General features: G+C 33.6%; 1 protein-coding gene across 1 annotated transcript in view; it reads left to right on the top strand.

Moving 5' to 3' along the window:
- Positions 1-15,419: 15,419 nt before the first annotated feature.
- LOC147064640 (diacylglycerol lipase-beta-like) overlaps positions 15,420-17,092 on the top strand; it is a 72,503-nt gene continuing 70,830 nt past the window's right edge. The window contains exon 1 of the mRNA XM_085957478.1: positions 15,420-16,186. The gene's annotated coding sequence lies outside the window, so the exon portion shown is untranslated. The remainder of the gene's footprint in view (positions 16,187-17,092) is intronic.

Genomic DNA, 17,092 nt, shown 5'->3' with positions numbered 1-17,092 from the left:
CACAACAATAATAGTAATTAATTAGATTTTTCAACGTAAAGATAACTGTATATAATTATTTGTCAAATGAAATTAATAATTCTGACAGCAGTAAAAGTTAAATAAAAGAACATCAAATTAAAATCGAATCCAATAATAAATATTAAAAAATTCAAAATTGAAAGAACAAACAAACATAATAATTATTTGGCCTTTTAAGTAGGTTTTGGAGTCTCATAGGTATTATTGAAAAATAAAAAATAAAATAAAAAGTTTTTCTAGTAGGTAAGTATATAGGTATTTGAGGTGATTTCAAATTATGTAATATGTTCACTATAAAGAATGTCACATTCTCAAATTTGGGAATTATTCGTTGAATAAAAAAAAATCGGTGTGTACGCGCGCTAGAAGTGATATATACTTCTTTGGCGTAACAAAACAAAACTTGTGATAACTTCGACTAGCTCTTAACTCATTTGGTGCTAACACCGCGATTGGCGCATTTGCGTAAGTTGGCCATTAGATATAATTAACAGGTCAGCAGTGATTGTATCAATTATCTTGTTAAATTACACAATCAAGAAAAAGGACCGCTTATTGGAGCGCCGTTGGTTTATTTATATACACTTAAACTTATATTACTAAATTATATAATTATTTCTAGTTGTTTTTATTTTTAAAGTAACGACTGTCACTCTGACGTTTAATCGTTTGTTTACGCGAGGAATTGCAAATAGCCGACAATAATAAATTTGTTGCCTAGGCAACGGAACAATTCTATTATACAACTTGCGTTTATATACAGCTGACTGATTCGCAGCTAACTTCATACTGTCGCGCACTTTCGTAACGGTGTGTGCGCGCAGCTCTCAATTTCACTCTCTACCAAACGCCCCAAAAGAAGTATAACTTCAAAAATAGTTTAATATAGATATTTCTTTATTTTTTGTTCAGTTAAAAGCACACGACAAACTATCAAGATTTTTGGGAGCGATTGTAAGACGCCATCGATCATCAGACGCACCATAAATTATTTAGAGATACCAAATAGTAAAAAATATGTGTCTGATAATTATTATTGATATAATGTAGTTTTCATTATCACTACCGCTTATGCGGTATACTATAAACTAATCTATAAATCAATAATAAATAAACCAAAACTAATACAGCTCTTATCACAATCGAAATCTTGTCCGAATTATATTGGATATAATAAATACTTTTCCGAGACGCGGAATTGGTACATTCCAGAGTAACTGATAATTGCACAATCCGGGCGAAGGTATTATAAAGAGAAAGGGATACTAGAAGTAGTAACGTTTTCTCACGGCCACTCGCAACGGGAAAGCTGTCGTTTTAAATCTGTGAACATTTGATGTCAAATATTGTAACCGCCAATAACTACTTACTGTGGCGAGCGCAATTATCGTAAGAAACAGTTTTTGGGATACATATGTGACAATGTTTTAAATGCTTTACGATAACTATACGTAATGTACGATCTTTACGTAGTTTAAGATTATTTGAAATCTCAACTCAACCTCCAATGTAAAATTTGATAGGCTACGAATGCACATTTAATCATTTATGTAATGATACAATTTGAACATGAAGTTCACTTATCGATAATTTAGAAAGCTAATAATATCGTAACTACTTTTTACCGAATATGAAGTATTAATGCATGATGTCTATTTAACTGCTAGACAATCCTCGTGAGCGTGAAAATGATGATGAGGCAAAAATGTAGTGGCTGATTGTCATTCGATGTAAGGAGCTGAAATTTGGGAGGAATGTAGCCTTAAACCTTCTTATTTATAAATAAATAAATTCCAATCGATTCAAGTGGCACGAGGCGTTTTATGGGGGATTTTGACCTACATTTTTATGTTTATTTAATCTTGTCTAACTCGACTTGTAATTATCTTTTAATACATTAAATTAAATGGTAAAAATTCTGAAAAATAAGGAAGCAGTGTGTCAGGATATATTTATAGTAGTCAATTTATTATATTCATAGTTTTAGTATTATTTCACCGTTTAGGTTATGTGTTTATCTTTTGGGTGCCGGACGAAATCCCGAAGGCCGGAATTCCGAATGGCCGAAATCCCGAATGGCCGAAATCCCGAAAGCCTAAATCCCGAATGCCGAAATCACGAATGCTGAAATCCCGAATGGCCAAAATCCCGAATGGCCGGAATTCCGAAGGCCGAAATCCCGAAAAATAAAACAGTAATAATTGTCAACAACTACCAACTCGAAAGCAAAAATACTACTTTTTATAAAAGAAAATGCAATAAATATATAATATATTGACAATTATTAATATCTTAGTTTCCATTTTTCTACAAAAAAATGGCTTTGTTGTCTCTCCTGTAAAATTGCGCAATCTTAACACTTATCTTAAATTGCGCAAATTTAATAAGAGAGACAAAAACCATTTTATTGAGAAAAATGGGTTTTTGTCTCTCCTGTAAAAAAAATGCGCAATCTTAACACTTATCTTGAATTGCGCAAATTTTACAAGATTTGGAATTTTTTGCTTCCGAGTTGGTAGTTGAGAATTATTACTGTTTGTATTTTTTTATTTTTAGGGATTTCGACCTTCGGGATTCCAGCCATTCGGGATTTCAGCCATTCGGGATTCCGGCCATTCGGGATTTCAGAATTCGGGATTTCGACCTTCGGGTTTCCAGCCTTCGGGATTTCGACCCAAACCCTTATCTTTTATACATAAGAAGTTATGTAAAAAATAAAATAAATGCTTGCAGATGGAGTTTAATCACTCTGCAACATATGGTATAATATAAGTACCTACATACAATGAAACGTAGAAGCTGAATTTTGTAGATTGAGTTTAACCAATATTATGAGGAGCTAATCCATATAAGTATTAACTAGTGTTTGCAACCCAACTTGATATCTTAATCCACGGATTAGAATTTAGTAAATCCAGAAATTTAGAGATTTTTTTTCTTATTTCAAATTTAAAATCTCAAAATATCCCATTGACGCACTCACGGGTTCTGGATTCGATATTTTAATTATAATTTTCATGTAAACTAATTCATTAAAATTATTAAATGCTTATTCATAAAAATACTCAAATACTCCGCAGGCAAATTTTTTGTCATTTTCGTAGTTGTAGATATTATTCACATTTCTTTAATTTTCCATCCCCTTGTAATGTGTTGATCCTAAATAACGAATGATCTACATACATGTAATCTGTAAATGATAAGTAAGTTACTAATATTTTTGCAAAACATATTTATTTTCTACACTCCGGAGACACGGGTTATCTTAACACTTGAAATACAGTTCAACACTTTCTTCTAACTGTAACGTTAGCATACCCTACCTAAATATTTTTAACGGTTTTACAGAAAAAAACGGGTAATGGATAATTTAGTTGGCGACGCTCATATCCTCTCATTGATATTATATTACTGTAAAATTTCTTATTAACTAAAACTATCGCTAGGTACTTTTTTGATGCGATATCTGTAGTCATATTATTTAAAAAAAAATTATTACCTATTTAAAAATATATCTTAATTACTATATCGGCAAAGAGTTTATGGAAATTCTCACCGTACCTCTGGCACTGTTTGTGGAGCCCCAGGTTTCCACGGAATCACTGTTCTATAAAGATGGAAAACAAAGTAAAAAATATTCATGTTCTACTAATTTTCACACAAATTGTAAAGCGTTAGAAAGGTTTGTGGTTTGCACAAAAAATAGCACTTATGAAAAACTCAAGCGTGCATAAGAAAGGTTGCTTCAATGTCGTTGTAAGTAATAAATTGTAGAAAGGTTCTTAAATGTTTTTTTGTTACCTACCTACTACTACTCAGTAGGTATTTATAGCAAAAGATTGTACCAACATCATTTTAATGGTTTTTAATGATTGAAAAAACGAATTATGTAATCCAAATTAATACTGTTTGGTATTGCAATTCATTACCAATTACACACAACGCGGATGAATAATTTAATGCGTCATTGCAACACTTTTTATTAGAGCTGCGATAGGGCTCTATAATGCAATGCAACAGGTGCGAAGGCTTTTGGTTATTTTTTTAGACGGTACGTACACAGTATTTGTTTTACTTCGATTAATCTTACACTTATACCTAGAATTTAAGCAAAGTAGTTCGGGGTCAACTTAATTAATTGTGATTCAGTCGAGCTTAACTGCAATAGATATTAGACAATTTAGTGTATCTGTTATTTTTTTGTAAATACGTTTAATTTATTATGATAAGAACATGAATTGACTTTAAAAATATAAGAAATGAATTAAAGGTATTTTTATTTATGTGGACATCCGAATTATTGGTATCCGGCTCCGGTATGGTCACAATACCAAAATCTCTGTACCGAAGAAATGTAATTATAAAAGGATTTTAAGTACATAAACAATCTAATAGCGCTCTATAACTTCCTTGACAACTTTGTATGTAGAGATGGGTTTCTGGAATTTTCCGACGGGAATTTCTCGACGGGAATTCTCGAGAATTTTTTGAGATTTTCCATCCCGAATCTCGAGAATTTAAATATTTAACATTTCGGGAAATCCCGGATCTCGAGAATGTTTTCTCGGGATTCGGGATTTCTTTATTATAAAATATTAATTGAAAAAACGATTTTCGATATGAAAAAAGTGGATAGGAAACACAAAACGTTCAAAGACTGATCGGGGCATTTAACACAATTAAGCCAACGTCGACTCAAAATGAGCGCAATTTTGTCTGTTTTTACACTGATTTTAGGATTTCCCGATATCTCGAGAACTCTTTTCTGAAAATCCCGAATCTCGAGAATTCAAAATTTCATCATTTCGGGAAATCCCGAATCTCGAGATTGAGATTTTCTCGGGAAATACCCAACTCTATTTGTATGTGACCCACATAATGCTGTAACCTCCCCAAATCCGTCCCCTTTTGGTGTGGGTACGATCGTTGCTTTTAAAAAAATGCGTCATCTTATTGCGTACGTGAAGATCTCTTCACTTAGTTTTTGTATGTTCAATGTTCATATTGTTTTAGCTTTATTTTTAAATAGTAGGTATATGTAAATTAATTAGAATCATTTATTATTGTTGATTCTCCTTGCGTTTCTTTCCCATGGTTATTTTTTTTTATTAAAATATATCTCAGTATACTTGCCACCACCAACCACACTTGAGTGCGTGGCCACCTCAGTTGGGGTTCTGCTCCTGAGACTTCCCCAGGCGTAAACAACTGCTGATGCTTCACATCAAACCTAGAACCTCGTGATATGCTTGATTAAGACCGAGTATAGTGCGGGGCGGTTGGTTTGGAAGAAACTATTAGGTAAATACTAGTTTTGTCAAAATTTTAAACAGGATTGACGGCAAACTAATGACACTATTTTAGCTAAAACCACTCATCTCCACCCGTCATGTATATGCAGTCACTATTGTGCACGGCCATCATCCACGTCGCTATAAACGTGTCTGAATGAAAAGATTTTAGTGCCACACTTTCTTGTCACGAAACAAATCTGCACGAGACTGACGTAGCAACCATGCACCTTGGTGCTTAAAGAAACGAAATACAAACGAACTAGTTTTTTCAAATTCATTAAGCCCTGCCTAAACCAAGCCATAATCGATATCTATAAAATATCTAAAATGATGTATGGTTAAATGGCATAATTTTAGATATTTTACAGATGATTGAATATTTTTTTACTATTAATTATCTACCGTGGCTTGGATGAGGCAGGGTTTAATTGAATTTTACAAATTAACAATTAATATCTACACATAGTAATCTTTGTTTAATGAAAATAAATACGTTTGACTGATAATAGTTTATTGTGCACTATTTATGTCGGATATTAACAGCCTATATCCAGCCTTCGCCATTGCAGCCATCACACTGTCAGTTTCGTGTAATGAGCGCTACAGAAACGCAAATGATCTCAGTTTCGCGAAACTGCCCTGTCTTCCGCCGTTAGTACCGTGATTTGTCTTCTTCATATTAACATATTAATTAAGACTTTTCCTTGCTTACACAGTTGCCTGTATAACTGGTGCAAGTTAAAATTATGATTTTCCTTTCATATTTTTCTTTGCAAAGCGTCGATAATTCAGCGCCATTTGTAATCGATTTTTTGCTTTAGGTTATCCTCCGCTGCTTTCAAAAATATCTATGTTACATAATATACCTATATATATCGAAGAGTTTGATAATATTCTTTTAATTACTTATATGGCGGCACAAATCTTATTATCAAATTTATAGTTTAACAAAATTTATTGTTATCATGTTTTTTATACTACTGTTTTACATAATTATATAGGTCAGTAGTTCGTATTATGATAATAATTATTAATATTATTATTTATTATTGTGGCGAAAGACAATATTATTCGGTGAGAATAATCAAACTAATTGAATACGCAGTATTATTTCAATAAAAAAAAAAATACATACCTACTAGATATTTTCTTTCAATTATTGAGTATAATATTTTAATATCAAATCATAATAATATAAATCGAAACAACATTTAATTGGGGAACGTGGAAAATAGAAAATGGTGTTAACATTACTATTTTCTTTCTAACGTTTTTTTGGTAAGACATTAAAACAATTTCTACTTTATTATTTTGGTGTGACACCACTAAAATATAGCTGTTAAAATTGTTTATTCATATAATATGTACCTATATATAATAAGTAATAGGTACTTATATATTTTTTATTCTAAAATGTGTGTCATCCAGTCTATAAATAAATACATACTGATTTGCATAGCTGCATAATTTATAGTTCAGTTCCTACTTTTTTTGTCGCTTTACAGATAATTATAAAAAGTATTTTCAGCAATAAAAAATGATCGTATTGATGTATCTAAATTACTATTAGTCACAGCATATTTAAATATATTCAGATCAGATGCAAATGTCCAGTGGCGGATTAGGCGACATATCCTGTAGCTGTTGGCCTCAAGGACTGAAAGTTCTCGAAAATTTTACATATATAAGTAAAAAAAATGATACAAAGTGGTTCTCTTGAAAGAAACATGTTATGGCTTACTTCGTTTGTACAGTGATATATCATCATCATTTATTTTGGTGCTACAACCTGTGATCTGTTGTGAAATCTTCGGGAAAGTTTTCGCGTTCCGGTTGCGTCTTGCCAAACGTTAGGTACTTATCAGAAAACAAAGCAGGGGCAATGCTCGCTCCTAGATCGATGTAGCTTTTGGCGCCCGCTTTTCAACGTCGCCCAAACGGGCTACACAGCTACAAACCCTACTTATTGGATGGAGATCAGTACAACGCCGTAGCCTTTGGCACGAATGCCGCCACATTCTTATTCTGCTCCTATATACCGTAATGTCATCCCCGCTCACGAGCAAGGATGCAAGACGAGGTAATATTTAACATGTACGTATTTAAACCTGATATTTATGTAGGTATATGACGAAATAGAATTCAACATAAGCTATTTTTTTTTTATGATCAGTTGTACTACATCAATAATGTGGACGAATAATCAGAAGGTAATATTAGAATATGTCAAGGTTTTGGTTCTTTGGTTGTATTTAGCTATTTTTAAATGCATCAAAACAGGTCTTATATGTAGATTATTCTAATAATGTATTAATAATAAATTGTAATACTTATGTATACATGTTACGCGTGTACAATAATCCTAGTTATAGTATTATTTTGGAAAAAAATGAATATATGATTTATTGCGTTTTTGATGCAGGTTACCTACCTTGTTACAAATCGTAATGCCCAAGAAGTATCAACAGCGTTCACCCCAAAGGCTACTGCGATGTACTGATTTCCAATAAGCAGGCTTTGGAACTGTAGTCAGTATGGGTGACGTTGAAATGCGGTTGCCAAAAGCTATATAGATGTCGATGGGAAAATTGTATCTGCCTTGTTTTCTGACAATTAGAGTTTGGCAAGACGCGTCCCGGAAGATTTTCGTCGATCATCATCAAATTTCTTGTAGCGATTCCAGTAATACCAGGATTGCCCTTCCAGGTCTTTTTTTGCTCTCAGGCGAGGCGTAACTCATCTTGCTGGTAGCATTATCAATGTAGGTCCTCAAAAAGCAACAAATGTCTCGACTCGCCATTGTTGTACGTTCAGCATCGACATACTAGTCTAGGTATTAAAATAGGTTATTATCGTCAGTGGAAGTTATCTGTACTCAAACTAGTAAGGCCAATACTCGATTATAAATAATATTATAAGTAGCAACATAATATGTTATTTAAAAAAAGCAGTGTTTTACAATAAATTTGAGTAACGGAACCCCTTATATATATTTGTATCATAGTACTGTAAAATGTGCAGAATGTACATTTTTTCCCGCAGCCCAAGGAGACATAAAAATGCAACCGGGTTAGAAAAAATAATTTGTTTTTTAAATTAAAAAGGTTTATATTCTAATTGAATTAAGTATTGTATCTAATTCGAGTATTTTTACGATCTGAGTTTTGCCTTTCGGTATCTTCAAAGACTATGCATACTAACCGAAGGTGCACAACTGTTACAGGATACATACGCCAAATTAATGTATTAATTAATTACGTAATTTTTTTTTTAAGAAAACAACACTGGACATAACACATCAAAATTTAGGACGTTCACAGCAATTAAATTTACATTATAACAAATATTACCCTTATAAGAGAGAAGAAGAAAAAATAAAAAGGTACTGTTCGGTTATCAGGAATACAGCGGAAAACACATTTTGAAAATACCCGATATACTGGATTATTTGTTAGTTTGGATTAGTTTATGTTAGGTTAGGTTAGGTTTGATTAGGTTAACCTAACAAATAATCCAGTTTATCGGCTGTACAGTACCAATAAAAAATAAACAACTTTATACAGTAAAAAAAGTTTCAAAAACAAAATGCACAACACATCATTGAAAATGTATATGTCTTTAGGAAGCGCATTGACTAGTCTTGCACCCGTCGCTAACGGTGCCTGATAGGAAACTTTACTCGAGGAAACAGTTTTATTTATTTATTTAGAAAAAGAGTATTACGGCATTACAGCGATTGGCCAATGCGTCATAATACATAATAAATACAAAATTATAAAAATATTTTAATTACAAATAACAACTAATATAACAAGAAAGTAGAAAAGTAAATTTTAAAGAAACATGATAATTATTATATACAATTATAAATTTAACCTATTTAACACGTCCACAAACATTATATAATTAATAAAAAATAAATCAACCTTTATGGTGTCATTAAATAAGTTAATCGCACGATACATAGCATCATGAAACATAACATCTGTCCTGCGACGAGGTATCTTGAAGACCGTAGAGTTACGAGTGATATTGGTGGGAACATGACAATTAATATTTGCAAGTATATACGGATTGTAAATGAACCCAAGAAGAAGTAAAAAGAAACTTCTTACCCAGAATAGGTCACGGTTGCGACCGCGTAGGTTAATTGACAGGCGCATATACATTTTAATGCTTTAGAATGCCAGGATTGGAAACCATCCCTCTTGTGGACAAAATGACTCAAGAGCAGAAGTGACCTACGAGATTCAAGAGAGTGTACAATCACTATCACAAACACCCAGGCTTATAGTAATCGTACCCAGAGCCCCTGGATGAAAAGCCAGCGCCTTACGCACTGGACTATGAGGGCTGTCTTGTCTTGGTTCCTCAAAATCCATTTGTTTAAATTATATCTTACAACAACCAATAACACTCGTGAAACACCGTTTGAGAAGCGCTATAATATAGAGAGATCGGTATCGATTCTGTACCAAGATTGTGTCGGATATAAAATCTACATAGCAGCTAATGTATGACTTTATGACTAAACGGAATGTGCAATGTTTTGGAATGTTTTAATGAATGCCCACCTACATAGGCCGTTTGTCGAACTTGCTCGTTTATTGAGCTTTAAACAGTGTTGCACAATTTATCAGCGCCGATTATATTCGCTATTAAAATAGTTACACCGTATAAAGGTCACGTTTTCATGTTATTTTCCCCCATAGAGACATTTAATAGGCGAAATAAATACGTACAAATTTAAAGTTTCATTGTGGTTAGTTGTCGATACGGCGTTAACTGCTTTGTTATAGGTAAATCAGTGGCAAACAATGTTTCTTCGAAGGAGAGGCCATGTGGGCTATGGCCTATGGGTAACCGAAAAAAAATTTTAGGTCAGTCTTTACTTAATACTTATACAATTTGCTGGACATAAAATAGATAACTTTATGATATACTTTTGTATATTTAAATATTATAAATAATATAGGTACACCTACATAGTAATTTTTTAGTTTTACTATCCAACCCACGTGTAGCTTTGTTCTGGATCAAACACACATTGAAATCAGTTAATGAAATCGAATCTAACAAGACCAAACAAATATATCGTATTTTTTTCCAGACGCGGGATCGAACCGGCATCCGCGGCTTTACAGACGAGCTTTACCAACTAGGCCACCACGGCATGGATGTAGGGCCATCAAAAAAGTATCCATAATGTTTGACCGTTGTTTCATTACTTTTTATTTCAATATGACGGTATGTGGATGTAAACTCACCTATAATTAGTAAAATATAAAAAGTAAGTACGTACCCACCTAATCATTTAGTATCGAGTCTTTCCCACAGATATTACTGTACTATTGTGCTTCTCTAAAAAACAGAGATAGACGCTTTATAAAATACGCTACCGTGACCAACCACCAAGCACCAATCTCTTACCATAGACATAGTAGCATGTCTAATAATAAAAAAAAATCATTTATAATAACACTTTGTGCTTGATCGTGTCTATTTTCAATTTACACTAATACCACTCGAAAATTTATTACACGAGTTTTTAATAATCTACGTAGGTAGGTACCTAATATGTATTTTATTCAAGATTGAATAATATAAAGATTTTAGAATGTAACATTCTTTATTGAACGTGTATATTTTGGACCAGCCTTATAGCGCCTGTACACGTGAATGGATTCACTTGCATCAGTAGTGTGTATTTTAAACTATTGTGATAATAACGTTTTACACAAAAAAGTGCTGACTGTCTCGCCAATCTCATTCTTCAAGAGTAAGTGAGACGTTCATTTTTGAGACGTTCAACGAAAGTTCATTTTTATTGGATTTTAAAGACATTATGAAAGCTACCACTTACGTTAAAATATTTTCTCCCTTTTTGATATGTCCTTGATATATTGACCTGACGCCACTGATGATTGATGACAGACAAGCGAAAGTGACTAAGTACTCGAATCCATTAAGTGTACTGCACAAAAAAAAACTGCTCAGCATTTTCAGATAATAATAAAATGATTACACTTGTAAATTCTAAAAGCTTTTTTTAATTGTTCATAAAAAAATTTCTTTTACGTTGATCGTAACATAAGATATAACTTTTTTAGAGAAATATATTATACGTACTCTTTTTCATCACATAGTTACGATTGTAATACTTTCTGTTTAATCATTATCATTAATTATTATCGATATAAGAATATACATTAAATTAAAACTATTATTATTTTATTTTATAGCAAATCAGGTATTCGTGACGTATTGCAACAATGAACGATAATATCTCACCTATGTCGGTACCATATCGGAAGGAAATTGATTTTTCATACATTGAATGAAATGTGTAAGTAATTATTATGGATATGGTACTTGAAAGTTTGCCGCATGGTCAGTTTTCAAGATTTCCCGGAATTAATATAAAGTTGGTATTGCATTACCATGATGTATCCATTCTGCACGAATTGTGTAAAAGTGGTGTTTGGGAAGTATTATGTGATTCTTTAGGCACACTGTTGCCGATGCAGAGTGCAGATGCCAGAAAGGCTAATATTATTATTTAAGGCAAGATGTCATGTAAAAGGGGTTTAGTATCTGCGATACGGTTTGCAGAGGATAGGGGAAAGCGGAGGAAGCTTGTCAATCCTACGGTGACCTCAGAAATTCATGAGTAAAAATTGAACTAATTCGATTTTTTGGTAGCTCAGATCTTGTCAGATTCAGAGCTCGAAATGGATCATTGGGATTATCGCTACATCTCGTTTTGTAAAAACTATTAAGATATATGTATGTTGATACCAATTATCCTAATAATTGCCTAAATCTACGACAAATAATCCTGTAATCGACAGAATTATGAAGAAACATATTATAGCTAACTCTGATGATGGTAGTATAGTTGTAACTTTTAAATGAACCGATCGAGGAATGCTAGACCGGGATGCATAACAAAATAAAGAATTTCACGAATCGTGGCATAGTGAAAAAAGTACCGTTGCTTGACTCTGTGTGGGTGGAAGGATAGAGGGTAGGTAGTCGGGAAGTAATCTTGAACCGCTTAACCTAGATCGCTAGCTGTTATTTGCGCCAAAGTACGCATACATAATCTTAACATGTAATTCAAAAGTTTCGTTACTTCAATCAATATCTCTTATAACTCTTGTGGAAAGCAAAATATACGTAAACAAACTCTCCTACATAAACACTTCCATATACATAGGTATTATGTATAATCCGGATTGAGAATTATTATGAAAATAATACTTAATAAATACTATTATAATTAAATTTATTTTATATGGGGTTTCGTGGGGCTAGCTACTGCTAAACCATGTGGGTATCTATTGCGTATAGGCTGTAAAAAAGGGTGAGAAGATGATACCTACTACCTGTCTTCCTAATCTTCATTTGTAAGAAAAAAGAAATTGTCAGAAATTTAAACAGTTTTCGCATTATTTGTTCGGAAAGTTTGGAAAAAAGTCGGAAGCATTTCAATGTTATTGAGAAATTATCGAGTGTATCCGGTTCGTAAACTAAATTTTTCGATTTCGAGCTCTGAATTTAGATTTATCTACGTTTAACGAGTATGAAAAGAACCGTGGTTCGCGTAGGCCACGAATCTTTGAATGAAGATCTAGGGGTAAATAACTGGTGAAGGACATATTATAAGGCTGCAGACACACGGTATTGCAGTTGAAGTGCGTCGACGCAGGTCTTATTTGATTCCATTCACATCCGATTAGAATCGCCAATTAGATAAAACAAATCTAACTGGTGATTCTAATCGTATGCAATTGGAATCAAATAAGACCTGCGTCGACGCACGTCTACTGCAATGCCGTGTGTATGCAGCCTAATGAGACGTCCGCGATGTGGGTCCGGCTATAGTGCCACAAAAGAAGAAAATATGAGTGACATTATTTATGGATGCGTAATCATTTGTTTTCATAAAATGAAAATTGTTGCTTTAGAAATAGTTTGATGGAAGCAAAATGCTTCATTGGCCTTTGTTTTTTTCCGCAATTGATTTCACTAAAATCCATCGCTGTACAAATAGAAATAGACCGACAAAACAAAACTAAGAATGAGGCGCGCACACGCAAGCAGCATGACGGTTGCCATTCGCATTTGCAGTCCTCCGGATCGCGCAAAAGGGCGCGGGAGGGAGGGACACTGCGGCAAAGAGGGGAGGGAGGACACCGTAGCGCATGCGAAATGCGCGATTTTGAAACACCTCACCTCACTGCGGCTACATCACACCGAAAGACCCGGTTTATCATCTGCATTATAGAAAAATATTAGTTTCTACACTAGTAAATCTCAATATTAATTTGAACACATTAGCAAGATAAATGAGATATGAAATTGAAGTTGCAGAATAGTTCATTTAATGCATTGTTCGATACAGTATGCGGAGAACTGCGAACACGTTATCAGAAAAGGACAACGATGTTGTAAATACACGAATGCGAATTTGTAATACTCACATTTTTTCAATTTACGGCACTGCAGTTCGAGCGCGTCGATTCCAAGTGGATCTGATTAGAATATTCAATTATTTTTTTAAATCCAATTGGGGTGCCGCATGTCTTATCCCTTAGTATCCAAGTTATAGTAAATTTTTCATCCCGATGTTAAGTTGGTTTACAATAGCACTGTTTTTCTGTGTCTATTAGGTAGTAACTGAATGTAGCTAATTCAGAGAACACAGATTACAATATCCCAATATGAATCTTATACGATTATAATACACACAGTTTTGCTGACATAACCTCAAAATTAAATGCTGATACACTTTCTTGTTTTCTTATCATTTAAAGAAGGTTAGCGAATGTGTCAAATTAAGATGTAATCGGCTTTACTCGTTGCCCGCATAAAAACAACAAAAATGATACTGTTACAAAATATAATAATACTCGTAGTAACGTTTTTGTTCAATTTTCATAGAATTGTAAATATATAGAGATTAGATAACCGTGGGTACAATAAATATAAATAAATAATTTAGTAAAACTACAATACACCACTCAAATAGCGTGCAATGACAATTCCGTGTTAATTACATTGTGGGAATAAGAAGCCATGATGTTTTAGTGTTTGGTCCATCAACAGACATCTTCGCAAAGCTATGGAACCTGCCCGCCGTCGACATTAGATTTGCACTTATGGCTCCCTATCTGTAGGTCGCTTATTCAAATCCCGCTGAAAGGCTTCAAAGTCACTTGTTTTACAATGTGTATGCGGCATGGAATATCTAATAAACTACTCGCAATTACCAAGTATAAGATGGTCATCCAAAACATCCAGAAGAAGCGCCTAGTTTAAAAAAAACGGTTTTAGATTTTTTTTAGTTAGATATGTATTTAGATGGCTATTTTTGTTACCTATATGATGGCCAAAGATTGAACTTTAAAAAACGCCAAAAACCGTCAATACGTATGATCAAAAAATTGAGTGAATTTCAAAACCCAGCGTGCTTTTCAAATACCCTTAAAATGGAAAGCCAAAATACTCTTAAATGTAAAGTTCACAGATTTAATCGATATGAGTTTTTCTCATTTTTCTCAAAACTACCTAAAATCGTTTTAAGGGCTTTTGAAACGAGGCGCTTCATAATAAAAGATAGTCTTTAATAAAGGGCACGGTAAAAATATATGCATGATCAGGCCAAGTTTTATCCTTGAGACAATGCATATTTTCTTCCCTTTTCCAATTTTTAACAATACAAGCCATGGGATTCAATAACAGTAGTTTTGTAGTAGTAATGAAAAGAAATACCCAGAATTTGAAAAATGTACATAATACGTAGATGAATTGTGACCTTGACGGGGATTGAAAACGGAGCTCCACGAAACGAAGCCAGTGTTTGATGCATTGTACTACCAAAGCCGCAGATACTGATAGAATTGTGCAATCTGTTTGTCTCTAGATATGTCACTATAATTGAGTTGGGACTTTCTGTGTAATATGGAAATTGTGCTTGCTAAAAACTTGCTAAACTGCATCACCGTCCTCGGGAGAATCTCCTTACGGCCATTTTGTCAAGAGAATAATGAAGAAATCGCGAGGCGCTATCGAAGGCGTTATGGTGGCCGACTCCAGTCTGCAGTCACCGTCCGAAGGTAGACGCGAGCGCATGAACGCTCTCCGCAAGGCACGCGCCCGCCGCGGCACACCGTCACAACAATCGACCGACTTTCCCGCGCGGCCTTTCAATATACACAAACAGTGCTACTAACAAAACAAAGTTAAAACCATTACCCGAAAGTGTGATAAAATGACTAGTAATTTATTGACAAGTAAGTTTTGTGATTGTTTAACTCCGTGGTGATATTGAGTAATACATAGTTCTATTGTGCGGACAGAGTTAATCGCCGGAGCCGGGTGTTCGGAGGGCCGCGGATTGTAACGGTGAAATTCTAGCGCCGTACTTTCTAATAAATAAACTGCCACACAGGTGTTATGGACATTACAGATATTTTGTTCTCGTCGAGCCAGGAAGGGCGAAAAGGCATCGGGAGTAGAGGATTGCTTACGCCTCGGACGATGTTGTCCACAGAAGTGAAATAAAATAAAATTAGTGTATGATTAATTATATCCACTTGATTTTTACGAAAATAAACAACAAAAAAAATTGGTGCATTTTCAAGTGAAATAACCGTACGGTCCAATCGGTACGGTAACACGGTCCAATCGTCAAGTGATAAAATCTTCAAGTTGTTGTTTTGTTGTTAATCACAGTAACAGTTTTTGAAACAATAACACAAACAGCTGATAATACTTTTCGAGTTTCTACTAACTTCGTGACCGAAAGAGTCCAACTTTATGCCTGTTAAGAAATAACTACAGAGCTGTTTCTAGTATTAAATAAGGTAATATTAAAATTCTTTACATAATATACTATAATATACAACTCTATATACAAAATTAGTAGATAATAAATTATAAGTACGTGTTTCTTAGTGGTCGATGACAAAACTAAGTTTTTGCGTAGGTATATTTTATAAGTCTTAAGAAAATGTACAAAATATTCAAATCGATCGACGCGTAATGGCTCAATAATTATTAAAATGGGTTATAAAATTATTGCATTGAATCAATGAACACCGTCTGATTTGGATGAACGATTTCAAAAATATTTATGACGTGCAATTTACAACAGCGAAACATGTTTCGTAATATTGATAAATTACTTTGTCCAAACTTTTAAGATTGATAAAAATAAGAACGTATTATTATTTCGAATACAAACTGAAGCAGATTTGCATACAAGATACTTACATAAAATCAAGAACACAATTCTGGTGTATATTTTATGTAAAAGTGATACATGTTTGCAGGGCCGCGTTAAGACTTTTAATCGCCTGTTCTTTAGATACTGTGTGCCCCCAGTAATGTTTTTAATTAAAAAAAACTACCAACATTTAAATTTAAGCAAACACTCGGTATTTACATTGGTTGAATAAGATTATTATGTTGTAAAAAAGTAGTTTTAAAAGTATAATGTTTCGATAAAACGAATAATAATTATAGTAAGTATAATAATGAAATTGAAGTGTATGTCTATCTGTCCGTTTGTTTGGGGTTATAATTTAAAAAAAAACTACTAAACCAATAGTGAACTAGAATTGCTCATAGACTACGTTGTTGTATAATTAGATTAAGAGCATACTTCAGTGAAACGGCAAATAATTTTCAACTATAGGTGCGACGAAATTTCGGACTGGCTGGCAATCGGAGAGCGAAAGTCGAGCTGTGAACACGTCAATTTGTTTTGT

Source organism: Rhyacophila brunnea, unplaced genomic scaffold, assembly GCF_057557595.1.
Source record: "Rhyacophila brunnea isolate RB1 unplaced genomic scaffold, BYU_Rbru_1.0 scaffold_7, whole genome shotgun sequence".
Classification (NCBI taxonomy): domain Eukaryota; kingdom Metazoa; phylum Arthropoda; class Insecta; order Trichoptera; family Rhyacophilidae; genus Rhyacophila; species Rhyacophila brunnea.
Note: the sequence above shows the minus strand (reverse complement) of the source record. Positions and strands in the feature narration are given on the sequence as shown.